Source organism: Prosopis cineraria, unplaced genomic scaffold (assembly GCF_029017545.1).
Source record: "Prosopis cineraria cultivar Desert tree isolate PC_DT_omini unplaced genomic scaffold, ASM2901754v1 PC12, whole genome shotgun sequence".
Taxonomy (NCBI): domain Eukaryota; kingdom Viridiplantae; phylum Streptophyta; class Magnoliopsida; order Fabales; family Fabaceae; genus Prosopis; species Prosopis cineraria.
In genome coordinates, this window is record NW_026555343.1 from 20,694,987 (window position 1) to 20,714,162 (window position 19,176).

Below are 19,176 nucleotides of genomic sequence, written 5' to 3' on the forward strand. Positions count from 1 at the left end.
TATTTACAAGTAAATCTCCTACAATATTAATAAGTTAATATTTACAAGTCAACTTTGTAAATTTCTATGTTAAACTTAAGAGATTTACATGTTAAACTTCTTAAATTTATAAGCAACTTTTTAAAACTTTAATATTAACAAGTCAATATTATAAATTTAAAGTCAACATGGTAGATTTAAAGGTACATTTACATAATTTTTTATTGGTTCTCCAAATTTTACAAATTGATTTACAAGTCAACTTTTTAAATTTATAAGCCAAACCTATAAATTTAAAGCTTGAAATAAAAATCTCTTTGTCTATTTGTAAATTTAATAGAACGATTTGAAAATTTTATATATCAATTTGTAAAATTTGAAGAAACTATGCAAAGATTGTAAATTTATGAGGTTGACTTATTTAAATATAAGAGATTGAATTATAAATATTAAAATTTTAATTTTTTAAAGACTTACTTTTAAATTTAAGAAGTCTACCTTGTAAATTTGCAAAATTTAATTTGTAAATCTTGAATGTTTAATTGTAAATATTAAAATATTAATATTTTAATAAAAAATTTAAAAAATTATTTTTTTGACCAGTTAACTCTGGCTAGCCATTGATCAACGATTGCTAGTGGTTGGTCAACACCAATCAATATTAGTAAAAAGGGTGTGACTCCTAAGATATTTGTATCATTTTACATGGTAAATTAAATACAATCAAATCTCATGAAGCTTGAAAGTAGGACTGCGCAAATACCAAACCAAATTGAATTAGTAGCTAACCCAAGTTTTGTTTTGGATAACACCTCGGACTGGGCATGTTGGTCTAAGGTTTGGTCTATCCTGCTAATAACTTGACACAAGACTAGATCGGGTTTGGTCTACCAGGTTGGAATGTTGATTAATGGTCTTGAAAATTAGGGCAGGGAAAGGAAAGATCAGCCACAAGAGAGCTTGAACGAAAATGATTGCATTCATCGATCATACCAGGAAGCAAAATTTTCAATCTCCAGAAAGGGTGAATGTTATTAAACTGTTGCATTCAAATTATTCTCTCTCGACTTCTCCTTTCTTGCTTTACCTTGAAGTAAGATCTGGGACCTCACAAGGTGATTTGGGGGGTAAAATGCTCCAAACTTTCACCCTTGATGCCAACAAACATCTAGATCTTTCATCCTCATTGATGACAAAACAAGGAAATGAAAGAGGAGAGAGGAAATGAACTACAATGAATTGAAGAGTTTCTTTGCTAATCAAGAAGTAAGTAAACAAAGATGAAGATTGGGAGGGAGAGTATTTGATGAGAGAAATAATTCCTAATGAGGGAAAAGGGAGTATTCAATGCTTGAGGTGACGAATTTAGGAATTTTATTTAAGGAAATGGGGAAACAATATAGAGCGATGGCTTTATAATGTATAATGTATATATAATATATAATATAAAAAAATATTGGGTTGGACTGGATTAGTTGGTGGACTAAAAGGTCACTCTAATGCCCGGTTTGACTTGAGTGTCCAACCCAATCTAGCCTAACCCAAACTTGATCGAGCTTCTTTTTTGTTTGCTTGGATTGGATTGAATGAAATCAGGTCAGACTTGATTGACCAAGTTATCGAGTTTAATGCATAGCCCTACTTGAAAGTATTTTCACCAATAATTCGTGGAACTTGCCTAGAAATAAACTTCTTATATGGGACTCATTTGTGATTTTTCTAAAAGAAATCTACACTACATGAGGCAAACTTTATCTGAATTATACCATTGTTTGATTAATATAAAAGTAATCTTTAAACTCTTGAAGATGTCTTATGTATACTTGTGTGTGCGCGCGCGCGCGCATGTGTGTAATGCTTGCTGTGTTGGCCGAGTGCTATATTGTATGCGGGAATGAAGTTACAGACCAAACTCAATTCATGACTCACAGCAAATGCACGCAGAGAGGATGAGAATCAATGAAAAACTGAGAGAGTTTTATTTGTTAACTCAGAGTCGAGAGAACTACACCCATAACCAAAGAAATATGAAAATGTACAAATACGGTTGAGAAACCATTCCCTCTTAAATTCAAAGGTTAAAAAATGGAGAAAATTATATTTGATGTAATGTCTACCTTAACATTACCAGGACAACACTCATACATCGTTGTGATAATTAAGATTAAATAAAATCCCTTGAAGAAGTTACCATAACTCAAGGGTTTAAAGATAATTAGTTTAAAACATTGAAATCTCAAGAAAATGCTTTTTAAAATATTGTTTAAGCTCAAACCATGATTAAAAATTAATTTAAAACAAAGACGGAAGCATAGTAAAACAATCCACATCAAAATTAGGCTAAAACGCCATTCTTCTGCAAATTCTAGTTCGTCTGCTGTAATGTCCACCTTGACATTACCAAAATTCACTACACAATCACATCAAACAATCATAATTAGGAGCTCTTAAGCTCACATTATCCATATAAGGGTTAAAACTAATAATCTTTTAAAAATAATTGTGGAATAATTGGGATCCCATAAAAACCCTTTAAATTGATAGTTTGAGCTCAAACTTAATGATTTATAAAGGTATTGGAAGCATGGAAAAGTTTTGGAAAGCAAAACACTTTAAAACAAGGCCAACAATGTCATTTTTGAGTGTTTTTGTCCATGCACCACAGCATGTGGCACAGAAATCCAAGTTCGCTCACTGTACTGTGTGCCGCGGCTTGCACAAAATGTGCTGCGGCACATGTGTCACTGTCATGATAGCTTTTCTAGACGAATTTCAAACGTGCATCATTTTCACATCCGATGTTTGATTGGAGTGATTCAAGCGTCCACGTGAAGCTTATTCAATAAGCTAACTAATGGTATATTTCGTTACGATCCGACATCGTATAAGAATTTTAGACACTCGAATGCAAAAGTCAGTTTTTAAAGAGATTTTTCAAGCATTCAAGTACTCAAAACTCATAACTTATACTATTAACCCAAGCATGAACCAAGTCCAATAGATCAAAATACACTTGAGTGAACATTCAAACACACAAAAACATACCAAACAGAAAATTTGACCACTCAATGGCCTTTTTGCCCAATATGGCCAAAATATCAAATCAACATCATATATGCTATTTAGCCTCTATTGCCATACATAATACACTACAAATACATTATCACCACATAAATAAAACATTCCTTGTACTTGTAATAGCATTTTATCCCATCACCACAAAAATTTTCACATATTCAAATCATATATAATATTGGGCTAAAATACAAAACAACATAGTATGAAATAAGTGCAACCAATTAAAATACTATGCATTCCTAGTTGGCAACATATAATATCATATAACAAGTTTATGTACATGACTCAAATCAAAATCGAGCTTCACAATGAGAATGTAGCAAGTATGCTAGTCCTTGCTCGATTCCCTCCCTGACTCAGTCTCACTGGTAGAACCTGTAAAATGATAACCACGGGGTGAGATAAAAATTTCAGTAATTAAGATAATCTACATTATTAATTAACAAGCCAAGTTATAAACAAGCATTAAAATAAGTGACATAATCACATCATATGAGATCACCACAAATTGCATGCACGATCCCTAACCATCCGGTCCTCCAATACTCCCGACCGAACCAGTAAGCTATTTCATAGAACCAAACCACATGTATGGTCCCCAAGCTCACCATCCATGGTAGGACTACTCGGCCAAGGTGTCCTAAACCACTTCAGGACTATTGTTTTCCCCTATTACAAGTAATTGGGGTGTCATTATTCTAACACCGTATCCTACAGATGCTAAGGAACATAATCTCTAACTTTGCACCCTTTTGGGTACTAAGGAGAGTAAGTCTCCAACACGGCACCCATTTTAGTGCACTAAGGAGAGTAAATGCTGCACCTGACATCCCGAGGTGCCAGCAATGCCATATAAACTTAATCTTCACTATCTCCATTAGAGTGACCTCTCACCCTCTAATATGCCATAATTCACTATATATCTCCACTTGACCATGCATAAACAACTTTCCAAATAAATATAACAAATCTTATCATTTACTTTAAAAATATAGAATTTTACAAATCAATACTCCACTCATTTTCTAAAATAGTTAACCTTTAAAGAATTTATGTATATATACTCAACAAATCATAGAAAAGCAACTTGAGAATAACTTATACAAGGTAATAAATAATGCAAATTATTTAGTTACTTCAACCCTTTTGTTACTAAAAGGGTTACCCGTGGTACTAAATTTCTTCTTGTATAAAGGTAATTCTTCCTACACCACAATCTACAACAACAAGTACTATATGTTAATTTTCAATTAACACAAGCACTATTAACTATCAATAACCTCCTAATTCTCCCACTTCTCACTCAAATTCTCAACAAATAGGCTTGTCAAGATTACAATTTGTTCACACAATCCCTTTAAGCCTCCTTCTACTCTATCACAACATAAAACTTAATATCTCAACTTATCACACTTCAACACCCTATGATCAAGTTAGGGCTTGATCCAAAATTCACCAAACAAGAAAGTAGCTTCCTATTACCACATATCCAAGATCAATAAACTTAAATTAAACCTTTAGAGTCAATAGAAACCTTCAAAACATTGACTCATAGCTTAATCCAATCAGATCAAATTCTCACTCTTCCAAATCCCATGGAAAATAAGATGAAAAGGTAGAGGAGAAGGATAAGAAACTTACTCAAGAGTTTAAAGGCTCAATTTATTTGTCTTCAAAATCCTCCCAAATTGATGCCTTAGAGTGCCCAAAGTTTTTCCCTTCATGTTTTAGGTTTTCCATCCCAAAATCTATCAATTTCTGATGATTTCTGAAATTTTAAGTTGCCTGCTATGCCGTGCACTGCAGCGCACGCCACACAAGCCACGGCTCACAACGCAACAAGCAACAAGTGGATTTTGCTCCCCTTTATGCCTCCCGACTTGATCCGACTTTCATCCTAACTTAATTTAGAGCCAAATATGACCCAAAAATTCAATTAGCAACCCAAAAACATAATTAAATAAATTAATTATATTTTTAACTAATTTATCCCTTAATTAATCAACTTTTTTAGATTTAAAGTTTTAGGATGTTACATCTGCTGTGGCAGATGGCACAGAGGGATGAGTCCCTCAAAGGGCCCATGCGCCGCGGCACAACAACCATGGGCCGTAATGCGCACCTATTGTCATGATAGCAAGACAGCCCTCCAAACTTTCAAAGCGCACCATTACGCCATCCAACGTTCGATTTGGCCAATTCAAGTGTTCACATTAAGCTCTTTGAGCCCTCTAGCTAATGGCACCGGTTTCTCACTCAAACAATCATTCATTAAAAGGATGGACGCCTAAACCTAAAAGGTTCGTTTTTATAACAAAACACATACCAAGGTGTCCAACTCACAATACCAAATGCCATTAGCCCTAGAGATACTTTGACCACCTCAAATGGACCACACACAATATAACAATTCCTTCCTATCATACAAATAAGCAGTCACGGTCAAAATGACCACCAAACCTCTATTTGACAATAACACAAAAGGGTGGATTGTATTTAGCACACACATCAACTTGGTCATTTTAGGCACATAATTCACTTCAAATTCATCACTTATAATTGTAACTTGGCCCAACACACACACACACACAATCCACACATTATCCTTGGACCAAAATACGCACACTTATAACAAATCCATACAAGTAATATCCAAAATAATATCATGTACCTAAGTTGGCATTATATATATATTGACAATATTTGTAACAATACCCAACAAGAAGAAGGGAAGAGCTATACAACGGTGCTCTTCACTATTCAAACGCCCCTTCTTTTCTCTTGCCCCTATTAGAGCCCTCACCTGTAAAATTTAACCTCGGGGTAAGACAAATATCTCAGTAACCAATATAGTTCATCAAATGCCTATTATCACAAATAACCATGATAAAGTATCAAAACTATAATAATATTAAATATACCATATTTAAGAGATAAGTGCATCTTTTCACAACAATTTCACACTAGCATGACCATGTAACCATTGAACCTCCAATACTCTCCGAAATGAAACCATAGGCTCTCTTAGATCAGCCACTTGTTGACCCGAGCACACTTTTAATGGTAGAAACACCTGTCTAAAGGTAATCTAATCCACATATGGACTATGATTTTTCCCTCTTCACACACTTGTGATAGAAGCTCCGTCGACTTCTAACCGCACCCTAATGAGTACTAAAGAGTTACTAGACTGCCCGGATGTCCCATGATAATAGTCCCATATAATGTTGCACCGAATGTCTCATGGTGCCAGGCCGACCATATGAATTTTTCACTCACATATCTCCACACATACATATCCCCATATATCTCAGGTGAACTTCCACCCCTTATGATCATGCTCTTTCACAATTTCTATTGCTTTTCTCCATATTTCCACATCACAAACTTATATACATAGTATATACATATCAATTAAAATCAATAACCTTTTACAAATTGATTTTCATGCTAAAATCATTTACAATATCAAATTATACACAAAACTCTTCAAAACCATAACTTTATTATTTGTATTTATTTCTACACAGTTATAATAATTAATGAACACAATAAACTATATGGTTACCTCAACCTTTTGTCATACAAAGGGTTACCGTGGCTCAACGTTAACTCCACACGTTTATACATATGATAAAGCTCAAGCAACGCTCAATCTACATAATTAAGTGACAATCATCAATTATCACTCCAATTAACCCCGAATTCACTAGGTTCTAAGTGCCTATAACATCCAATTTTCTTTTCTCACAATATCAACCATTCTCAAATGCTCTAGCCATCTCAAACATCCCAACACACCAAATTAGCTAACCAATGTCCTACATTATCTCAAAATCCTTGAATTATACTTAGGGTTCATCCAAACCCTTACAAAAAATTCTTAATCACCACAAAACTCATAAACTTAAGCTTGATTTAACTCCCCAATACCTTAAATAAACCAATGGGTTCGGTCTAAATCCAAGGGAACTAAAATCAAAGTCCCCATTGCCCCCAATGTCCAGATTTTACGCATAATGAGGGAGAAGAGGGAATATGCAACTTACACATCGGTGATTCAAGTTTCAAATGCCTCTAAATTAGCCTAGGGATCGTGCCCTAGCAAAACACAAGCTCTTTTTTGTCACTCTTGTTATCCCTCTTTCTTCTTTCTATTTTCAATATGTTTTTTGCGCCTGATAAGTGCAGATTTTGCATGTGCGCCGCGGCACATTGACACACCCGCCAAGGCGTATAGCACAAAAAATTTCACAAGATTTTAAATTGCCTTCCATTCTATGGCCCGCTTGAACATCGATCTAGCCCTCTTCTAAGACTATCCAAGGATTTAAAAATCATATTAGTCTCCTATAAACCTCGTTAAATCAATAATTTATCTAAATTGACCAAATTACCCTTGAAAACACTGATAATTACTAATGAGGAAACTTAAAATATTACATTTGAGGCTCTGAATAAATTGCATATTGAACCCAAGCATTTCTCATAATTGTGACAAAGATTCATTTCTCAATTTGGGCTTATATATATAGGCCCGATCCACTAAGAGTGAATAACCTAACAATATATACACACATATATTAAGAACATATATTTTAGTTTTTTTTTTTTTTCACCATCAACATATATTTTAGTTTAACTTCATATGTTTCATTGTATCTCTCACTAACTGAAAGTCTGAAACATACACACATAATATTATCCAAAGACGTCCAACTAAAAAAATAAACAGATGTATTTTTGTTTTTAACAAATCTTTTGATATGAAAAAAATTAAGTAATTGTTAAACTTCAAGACTTACTAAGGTTAAAACAGAAGTTACGGCTCAAAGCGTTTACAAAAGCATCTCAATATATCTATTATATGTGACTTTTTTTCAGAAAATTAAATCAAATCGTAACATTAACATAAGTACTGTCCTAATAGGCAATGAGAGTTGAAACTGACACTATAAAGATGCAGCCAAAAACAATATTTTCGAATTTATGATCCCAACTACTAATTTCATATCAATTACGTAACTTTAAGCCCATTATGAATACTCATTTCGTTACTTCAAAACATCGATAAACCCTTTCTCCGAAACCAAAAAAATAGAAGCGAATTGAGTGTCAAAGGGTAGAAACACAACAAAAAGCCGTAGTGTTGTCAGAAAGGGACTGAGCATTAAATTATTTGGTATGTTATCCACTAAATCCTGACTGGACCATAGTAATACTTATCTCAATTAAAATAATAGAAATCTAAATAATACGTGTAAAAAATGAAACTATTTTAGATAATATTTATCTATATCATTATCATTCATGTAATATTTATAATAAATCACACAAATATTATAACACAACTATTTATTGTTAATCAATCATCTAACCACACCAACACAAGGTTTTATTATTAACTAGATAGAATCACCAGCACACCCATATATATCACACTAAAGAAAAGCTAATCACGAGACAAATAAAAATACAAACGAAATAGCATAGTTTTGGGTTATTGGGATTAAAAAAAAAAAGAAAAATCTTTGACAAGTTATTTTCACTGGTTCTAACCAATTCTATCCTCATTCACTTTTCCTCCGATTTTGATGGTTGAACAAATCGAACCATAGGTTGGTTTCCAGTTGGACCGATTAACCCTGGTTCAAACAATCATTATAACATCTAGATGATCATCCAACTCATCTCATCTAGTGGTACATCACCTTTGAAAAGTCAGCTGCCTTTCATTATTTCATTTTTTTAGAAGGATCATATATCATTCATTTTATTTTCATATCTTCTACATGATATGACAAAACTAATATCTAAAACAAAAATATTAGATTTCTATCAGAAAATAAGTTTTAGATCTAATCAAAATGAATTTTATATTTTTTAACCATAAACATGGATGAATGAAGTCTTTTGGTATGAAGTCCCTGAGCAAGAACAATTTCCAATTACATACATCAATAAAAATTATGTTTTGCTTGGTTAGAAATATGCTAGTTTGGATATTTCTTGGATTGTAATAATATGTGTGGGCATGAATGTAAGAGAGAACTTACCTTGTAATGGGTGTCCTAAATTAGGACTTAATCATCATACTAATTATAGTTAATCAAGGACTAATTCAAAAGCATTATCCTAAACAAATTCTTAACATATATTTTCACAAACGATTCAATACAAAGGGATCTCAAGTTTTTAAAAATATTTCAAGAACTCATATCATTCAATTAAACATAAGCGAAAGCATAATAAATAAAACACATCTCAACATGGGAGGAAAGCTTTATATATATATATATATATATTTACAACATAACATTGGGCCACTCAAACTCTTCCATAACTAGCAGAGGGGGGTCAAGGTCTCAAGTACATTTATCACAATGACTATTATCTAGTTATCATACTCTATATATCATCTATTTATCAATACCTCATCATATGCATGAAATTTTATTTTCATTCACATATAATTAATATCAACTGCTCACCCTTGGACATCAAAAACACAAGGGGAGACCATAACAACATTCAAGTTCTCAAATTAAGCAGATAATAACTATTTTCACTTATACAAATATTTTGGTCCATTAATATAAACACAAGCATTAAACCACATTCTCAAGGGCCTAAGATACATTTCCACCCAACATAAAACCCATAATGCAAGTGGATTAAGAATATATTATCCTAGTTGGTAATGTCATAAACTAATACACATATCAAAATAAAAAGAGAAAGGCCTACAGAAGTGATTATTATCATTTGGCATAATGCTCCTTTCCTCTATTCTTCCCAAATGAGCTAGCTCCTGTAATATTTTAAAAGATAGGGGTGAATACAACCACTCAATAACCAAGGTACATCTAAGTTATACAAATGCATGATAATTAATCACGAATGCAAGTGGCTTATAATTCATCAAGACGATCATGTAAACAATTAGATCAAGATCATACTAATCACATTGACATCTAACTCATGTGAATAATCTCAAGAATAAAGCCAAGTATAAAATTGGCACGATTGCCCACAAGTATCAAATATTCATACAAAATTAGCATAAATGGCCACAAATACATTATTTGCATATTTAACACATGCTCTCATTTCCACAATTACAATCATATTCTCAACATAGCCATCAATCACTCAAATGGCATGATAATAATAATATACATGATCAATCTCTTATTTATATCCCCTTTATTTCCTTTGACATGAAATTCATAGGGCAACAAATGGAAGGAATTGTCCATGGAGTCAGACTACCCAAGGCCTTAATCATATCATGAGGGGCTATCAGGTTAGGATTACCTTACTCACTTATAAACATGAATTCTACCAAATCACATACTATGGGGTGTCATATCCAAAACTAGCTCTACCCAAAACTCTAGGTGAGCCAGTAGGGTCTAGTCCCTTAATAGAAACAATGGTACAGTATCTTATAAGGTAAGTAGCAGCTATAACCCTTAGGATTATCAATTAATAGCCAAGTACCATATAGATTTTGCACAATCGCTAGTTCCTTCACGAAGGCAAACTCTCACCATATGATTATACTCATGAGAAAATGCATTTTAAAAACTCATATATATCTATATAAAATTCACAATTATCCCACATGCTCATCAACTTTCTTGCTCAACAAGTATCAAGAATTATCATATTTCAATCATGCCTCTTGTATCAATTGTTATATTATCACATAAATCATATTAGCATCATATAAAAATCAACATGCACATATACAATTCATCACTATGCATAATACACAATTTATAATAAAGATTATGCACATCAACATCAATCTTCAATCTCATAACTCAAATCATGTTACAAGTAACAATGTCACAAATTATAGGATCTCAACAAAGCCATAATATGTATTAAAAATAACAATTCAAGATTTGGACACACACACACACACACACACACACTCATTTGTTTTACAAACATAAATAATTAATTAAAACAAAAATGTATAAAATAAATTTTCTCCGGTTACCTCAACCTTTGAGAGGTCAAATGTTACCTCTCAAGTTGTAACATTTTCAAAACTTTTCAAAGCTTGAATGGTGCCAAAAGGCAATTAATCTAAAATTAATCATATTCCAATGTGTCAATAATATTATTAACACAATTTTTACTCATATTCCAACACCTAAGTATTTATTTTATTTTATTTTATTTTTTTAAGACCTTAGTTTTAGCCTCTTGAGTTTTAAAATTTAATTTCATGTACTTGAACCTATCTACTTAGTTCAATAGCCTCCTTTATAATAATTTCATTAAAGTTTGGCTAAAAACATCATTCAAATAATTTTTTAATATTAAAATTTTCCTTTTTATTTCAGAAATTTGCACATAAAAATACCTAAAACTTGAGAACTTGATCTCAAGCCTAGAATCATTATTCTATAGCCATTATAATTTATTTCTCATCCCAAATAATCATTTAAATATCAACAAATTAATTTATATTTTTAAATTTAACCAAAAATATATGCATATAGATCTAGGGATAAACTCAAATGTCTCAAATTCCAATTCTATCAATAAAATAATACTTTAGAATATTTATTACACTATCAACAATTTTAATAACCAAATTTACTCATCAAAAATTAATCCTTCTTTCAAACCTTAAATTTTTTAAAATCTCAAAATCTGTAACTTAAGAAAAAATATAATAAATAAAAATGCTTAAAACACTTATCTAATTTTAAAATACTTAAAATCTTATCTGAAGGATCATATTATAAAGCTCCACCTCTTAAATCAGCTTCCATTGCCGGTGAATCACGCACGCTTGTGCTCTTTGTTCGGCGTTCGGGTGCACTGAATGAAAACGGAAGAGAAATGAAAAAGGCAAGAGAAGTGAGTTGGTTTTAAAACAAAATGTGGGTCCCACGTCAAAAATTCACACACCTCTCTCTTGTTTGCTTTAATTTGCGCACGTACACACATATTTTGCAAATCCATTCTTTTTTTTTTTTTTTACACTATTTATATAGTAACACACACATAAAAGTAAAAATTACTTTTCCTTTTTTTTAATTTTTTTTAATGTTCTTTTTCCTTCTTTTTTCTTTCTTCTTTTTTTATAATAATAATATTATTATTATTATTATTTTAAAAAATAATAACTTAGGATTTGAATTTATGCTAAATTAAATCTAATAATAATTTTTTAATTAAAATTATTTATTTTTAAATATTCCTCAAAAATTACTCATTCAAATCCTTAATTGGCTTAATTAATATTAAATTAAATTTTGAAATGTTACACACCTCACCTCTTTTCTACCAATATGTTGTTCTGCTTGCTTATTTTTTGAGCCCTGCGAGAAGCACCAACAATTCTAGTTCTGTTGATCACAATTAAAAAAGTCGAGAGAATGTAATTAAACTTGATACAAAAGGCTAGTGGGCTAACTCGGAAAATAAAAATATACAGCTTTAGGTTTAAAATTACCCCTGAATTCTTACCTGTATATGTCACTCTGAATGATCAACGCCGATCTTAACGTCTCTCTCCGATCAAGTTCGAAGGCATATAGACACGATTTGTCTTTTTTTTTTTTTTGAAAAATGAAATATTTTTACACACACATATATAGCAAAATAAAGTAGCTAAGGAGATCTTTAAACGAAAACACCAACTTCTTTTTTCTTCTTGTTTTTTTTTTTTGGAAACCAATTAGTTTAAATATGGAAAAAATAGCTAACGAAGCTTGATTTGAATAGGGAGAACAAGAGAGTGAAGAAGTAGTTTTTTAGCAGAAGGAATTTGAAGAAGCTGCAAACGAAAGTGGCAGATTTTATGAAGATGAAGGAAGGGTATGGCTTAGCTGCATTTACCATATTACCATATAGGAGGGGCAAGGGACAGAGACTTTATCGACAGATGGGCCACACATCCTGTTTCCTTGTCAGGCCTTAGGCACCATCAAAATTCAAAAGCTACTTTAATTTTCACTACTCCTAATTTTTTTATAATTAAAGACAAAAAGATAAAAATATATATAAAGTGACTAATTAAGAACATTTAATATATTAAAATAAAAAAAATAATATAAATACTTATAGTATTATATGACTGGGTATTAAAGTAATTAAATCATTAATTTTAATTTAATATTATTAATTTTAACAGTTAAATGCTGATTGTGCATGTCACGTGTCAGTTTTTGTTGATGTGAACTAATAAAGGCATGAAAAATAACCGAAGTTATTGACCAGAAGCAAAAATACCTATAACGTTATTAGAGTTGGTATAAAAACAATCAATCTATCAAATCCTTTAAATGTTGACTATTTTTCTGACACTTAAGTAAAAATTGATTTTTTTTTTGCTCACATGGACAAAAAATATTCTCAGATAAAATTCTCTGAAAGTTAACTGGTCATTATATAAATATCATGTGAGAAAATGCCGGTTTGACCTGAAATCAAATTAAATCGCTTGTTTCTTTGTAGCAGTAGTGAAAACCATTTAAAATTTTTAAACCTATCATGAATGAAACTATTTAAGGTGTGACAATGTTCTTAAGGTAGGATAGTATAGGAGGCGCTTAGTCTCGATTTTTGATTGTGTACAACTTATCTCACTATATTAAATTTTAGGTTTTATAGACAAGAAAAATGAGTGGAGAGGGAGGGAGGAATGAGGCAAGATATGTGGTGATGGAGAGAAATCATGTGGCATGAATTTTGACGGATTGATCACTATTGCACCTACTAAAATAGCATTATGGATACTCATGTGATGATTGATCAATCTTCGTAATAATTTATTTAGGAATAATTTTTGTCTACAATAGTGAAAAATAGTCAACTTCTGCTTATGTGTCAACTAAACGGTCAATATTTAAGATATTTGAAGAATTGGTCACTTTTGCATCAATTCTAGTAATATTATATGTATTTTTCTTCTTGATCAACACTTTATGGGTATTTTTGTCCCTTTATTACTCCACATCAGTAAAGATTGATATATGACATGTATAGTCAGTATTTAACGGTTAAAGTTAACGATGTTAGGTTAATGTTAATAGTTTGATCACTTTTATACCCATTCATATAACGTTATAGATATTTATATTTTTTTTCTCAATTTAAAATACCGGATGTTCTTGATTGACCAATTTATAAATTTTTTTGCCCTCTTATCTTATAATTAAAAATTTTAGATGGGTTAAGATTTAAAAATTTATCAAAATCAGAAGATATTTTAAGGTTATAGATATATTTATAAATTATTTATTAATAAAAACTTTGTGTCCATAGCACGAGATTGGAATCACGACTTTATGAATTGCATGCCAAACTAATCATTATTAATTAAACCAACCTTCGTTCAGATCTGGTCTCAATTATTGCGCCACAGCATCCAAAAGAAGGAAAGAAAAGAAAATGATCCACCATGACATGATGGATGAATAGTTAAAAAAATAATTATTGCAACGCGACAGATTAAAGTTGGAAGTTTTGAGAATCCCACAACAATATTTGATACTCTTTTCATCCTATACATATTTACAAGTTAATTTTAAATATTTCATCAAAATAAAAAAATAATTATATTATTAACATTATTTGAACAGAAAAATTTTTAATATATTTTTATTAAATTTACTATCTTGAAAAATATTTTTTTCTAATATGTAACCTTTTACTTTATTCGAAAAATTATGAATGGGTAAAATAAAAAAATGTAAATTATTTTTACTAGATGAATAATGTAATTAATGATTTACCTATTATCAAACGACTCTTCTTATTTCATAGCGGGATGGTTATGTAGGTCATCAATCAATTATCATAGAATCATCAGTTGATTCAATCCAGTTGTTGTGCAAAACTATTCCAAGCAAGGGTGCTTCATCTCAATACGCAAACCTTCATATTATAACTTCTCTTCATATCACTATGAATGTTAAGATTATAGAGAAAGCATTTATAAGTGCGTTACTATTGCCCATCTCCTCTATTTTAGTAAAACACTTTACAAGCCAATAATCTTGTAGTCTAGTGGCATGCAAGCTTCTCTGTAAGTAGAAGGCTGTAAGTTTTATTCAACCTGTAACTTCGAGCCATTAATACTTGCTTCTTTACAAAAATAAAAGCAAATATAATCCTGCTTTTACATGATTTCCTAACACCACCATCCAAAACCAAATAACTGAGATATAATAGAAAGATATATGGCCAAGGTCAAGGTACTAAAACCAATCATTAAATTTGTCAAGGCCTTATTCAAGGTTGATGATCAAACCACTATTACTAAAAATAAATAAAAATATAGGAGCAGTATGAACACTTATAAAAAGAAAATACTCCTAAAAATATGTGCAAAACTTATGGGAGCGAAAATTGATTCAGTAGCCTTACCTCAATGCTTTTTATAAAAAGGGCTCTAATAGATCCCTTTTATTAAAAAAAGAAAAACAACACCTACTTCAGTCCTATAGGTTATTAAATAAAATTAATCTGATTAACATCTCAAGGCGCTTTTACAAAGAAATGCTCCGATATTTTAATTTATTTAATAACTAGAGGCTATTCGAGAGCTTCTAAAACGGCACTCTTATGCCCCTACTGTACAGAAGCCTTTGTGAAGACACACTCCTATATGTGTAGGCTTAGAATTGGTATAAGTTTTTGATAGATCTATCGAAGTGTTTACTCTCCTGCTTGTCTTTGCATCGCCGAGCAAACCCACACTTAGTTCTCCTTCATGTTGCCGTTCTCACTTCACCCTCCGTTGTTGGTCGCCGCTTGTTCTCCACTATTGGTCGCTTGCTATCATGCCTTCATCTCCAACCGTGGACCCAGAATAGGCACACGTATAAACGCTCGAGGTACATTGTTTCTTTTCCCTTTTTTCCAATTATTTCGATCGTTCTCGTCGATAATGTTCATCCTGTTTGGTTCCATAAAAAATGATTAGACTAGATTAAAAATAATTTTTAAATAAACATTTTTTTATAATTTAATGTTTAGAAGATTAGATTATATTAAAAATCTTTGCACTAGTTTTAATGTTAGAGTAGTGTATTGAGATCGAGGCTACCAAACCTACAAAAACATTGCTTTTTTTAAGTTTAAATGAGAGTATATTGTTCATCTTGTATGGTGTTCAAAGTTAGAATATTGCTTTTAAATTTATGAAGCATATAATATTATAAAGCAAATTAAATGAGCCTTTTGAGGTTACGATAGCGCTTTTGTTGAAAAGCGCTCTTGTAGAGTCACCTATGAGAGTGCTTCTAAAAGAAGTGCTCCCACAGCTCCCCTTACAAAAGCGCTTTCAAATGGCTCCACTACATGTGGAAGCATTCTCGTAGGCAAGGAAGAAGTAACCATGTAAGCTTCTTTTTATATTAATAAAGTGTGAATAAGCTAGTCAACAAAACACTTTATTAAATCATTCAAAACATTAATTGTTTTAATGGTTTATGGTTCAGCAAGGCAAATTGACCTGAATTTTCATACTAGGACCAAGGAAAATACTAAAGTAAATATATAATGCTAAAATTGAAAATGTCGGAGTAGGTAGCTCTACAAGAGAATTCACTCAAAAGTAAATATCCAAGCCCATTTGATTCTTTTGGTTGATTTCAATTAGTACAACACAAAGCTAAAATCAGTAATTAATCCAAAGAGTACTATAATTTATTTAACATAACAAAGAAATTATTGAAGAGTTATGACAAATTGGAGACAATAAAACTATATTAAAACCTTTTCCTTGTACTATAAGGATGTCTATTGTTTTTGATTAGGTTGCAATTAAAATAATATAAAGTTGAAATCACTTTGAAGCTAAAGAGTACTAAGGCAAATGATCTTGACACAAGATGAAGCACTTTGAGATCTTTTGTGGAAAAATGAAGACCACAAGTGTAACATCTTGTACTTTTAATCTAAGGAGCTAATTGTTAATTAATGGATTATTTTTGGTTTTGAATGATGGATTGATGTTTTGTGTTGATTGGTTGGTGAATGGATAGGATCGAGTGGTGGAAAGTTGATTTGGAACAAAAGGAGCAAGCAGCAATGAGAAGTATCTCACTGTGCCACACGCTGTGGCATATAGTGCATGCACCACGACGCATGGCATAGAATCTAGATAAATGAGATGTGGATCATTGTGTGAAATAAAGAGGAAAGAAGGGGGAAAATGTGAAACAAGGAGAGAAGGAAGATTTTCTTTACTAAGGCATCTGTTTTTAGAAGTTTGGGAGTTGGATCTGACAAGTGACTTGCTGGGTAAGTTTCATACTATCCTGTACTTCATTTCTACCCTAATTTCTTTTAATTTAGGTTATAGAGAAATTGAATCAAGGTGTTTTAGGGGTTAAAGTTTGAGGAAAAGGTTGGGAAAGGGCTCTTGGGTGCAAAACTAAGGTTTTGTGACTGGTCTGAGGTTCAATGGTTGAGTTTTAGAGATATAGGCTCAAATTAGCCTAAATATTAAGTTGAAAAGGGCTAAAGTTTTGATTAAGAAAGAAAAAAGGGTATTTTGGTCATTTGGATGGCCTAAGGGTGAGTGATTATGGTGAATGGGCTAAGTAAACTCAAAGGTGCTAGTGGGATTGTTTTATGTGCTAAATAATGTGGTTTAGCTAAATTGATTCTTTGTATTGAGCATTGGGAACTGATTAAGAGTATATGATTGTATAGATTGAGCACTTTTGAGATATTGTTCGTGAGAATCTACACCATCGGGGTAAATTAGTGGAAACATTAACCCTTAGTAATAAGGGTGAAAGGTAACTGGATTAACACTTTTATCTATTATCTTGTAAAATTATTTATATGTACTTTATACAAACTACATGTATCATGTTTTTTAAAATGATAGAGTAGCAATTTTGTTAAAATGGTACATGTGTGCGTGAGTGGAGATGTTTGGAGTGTGTGTGGTGGCACATGTGTATTTGTATCCACAAGTGTACCCTTATCTAGGGTAGGAGATTGTGGCCCTACTTTGTACAAGGCTAGGAAGTCTTGATGGTCTAGAGCATTAATTTTAATTTACTAATGAGACTTAGGAATGCATTCACGAGTGTACCTTGATCTAGGGTAGGGGGTTGTGGCCCTACTTTGTGTAAGGCTAGGAAGTCCTGTTAGTCTAAGCATTGATTTTGATCCACTAGTATGACTCAGGAAGAGCATAACCACCCATATGTGATACCTTTGTCAGAGATAGTGGTTGGTGGTCCTTACTTCGTGGAAGGCTGGGAAGTCCTTGTTTGAGCATAGAGTATTTTCTGATAGTGGTTGCATACTCATAATGGTTGATTGTGCATCGCATCATGTGTGTACTAGTTTTATTGAAAAATAGTGTTGCTTTATCTCTTATGGTTGATTTTACTTACTAATTAATATTTAGGGTTTATCCAAGTTATTGGGACGTATGTCTCACTTTGTTACTTCTTTCATACAGGTGAAAAGAGTTCTTAAAGGCTAGGAAAGGAAGCACAGAAGGAGTAGCTTCATTTTTGGTAGTGGTAAAGCTACCTTCAAGATGAAATGAATATATAATTATACTGAGTGTTTTAGTTGCCAACTAGGATGCATACATGTGTTTGTAGTATTTTTAATGACTGGCTTGTATAACTTGTATTGTATTTGGCCAAGTGTATCACAATGGTGAATATGTGGGTAGGCCTAGGTACTATTCAAGAAGTATGTAAATATGATGTGATTGCTGTGTTCCACTGGTATATAAATGTGATTTTTGTGATACTGTGTACGTGTGTGAGCCCTGACTATATGGTGAGGCCTAGCCCCACATGTGCAAGTCAGATGTGTAAATATGGAACAATTTTGATAGTGGATATGTGATTATGTGTGATGCCTCGTATAAGATCACAAGTGTGTAAAGTGACTTTGAGAGGTTAATTATGCATGTGAAGTGGCTTATGTGTTATATTGTGCTAATCAAGTGTATTTGGTTCTTTTAGATTTGGTTTAAGGCCCAAAGTGAATTAATGAGATTAAGTGTTGAATTTGGACACTTCGGATGTTGGTTTTTCAAATAAAAATAACTTTTTATACTTGAGTGTCCAAATTAAGATCAGACAATTAGATCGTGCCTAAACT

At 32.0% G+C, this 19,176-nt stretch overlaps 1 long non-coding RNA gene across 1 annotated transcript; it reads left to right on the forward strand.

Annotated features, from left to right (window-relative positions):
- Positions 1–15,739: 15,739 nt before the first annotated feature.
- LOC129287889 (uncharacterized) lies at positions 15,740–18,841 on the forward strand. Its single transcript, XR_008587835.1, has 3 exons — positions 15,740–15,926; positions 17,079–17,337; positions 18,518–18,841. It is a non-coding gene; the product is annotated as an uncharacterized LOC129287889 (long non-coding RNA).
- Positions 18,842–19,176: the final 335 nt, after the last annotated feature.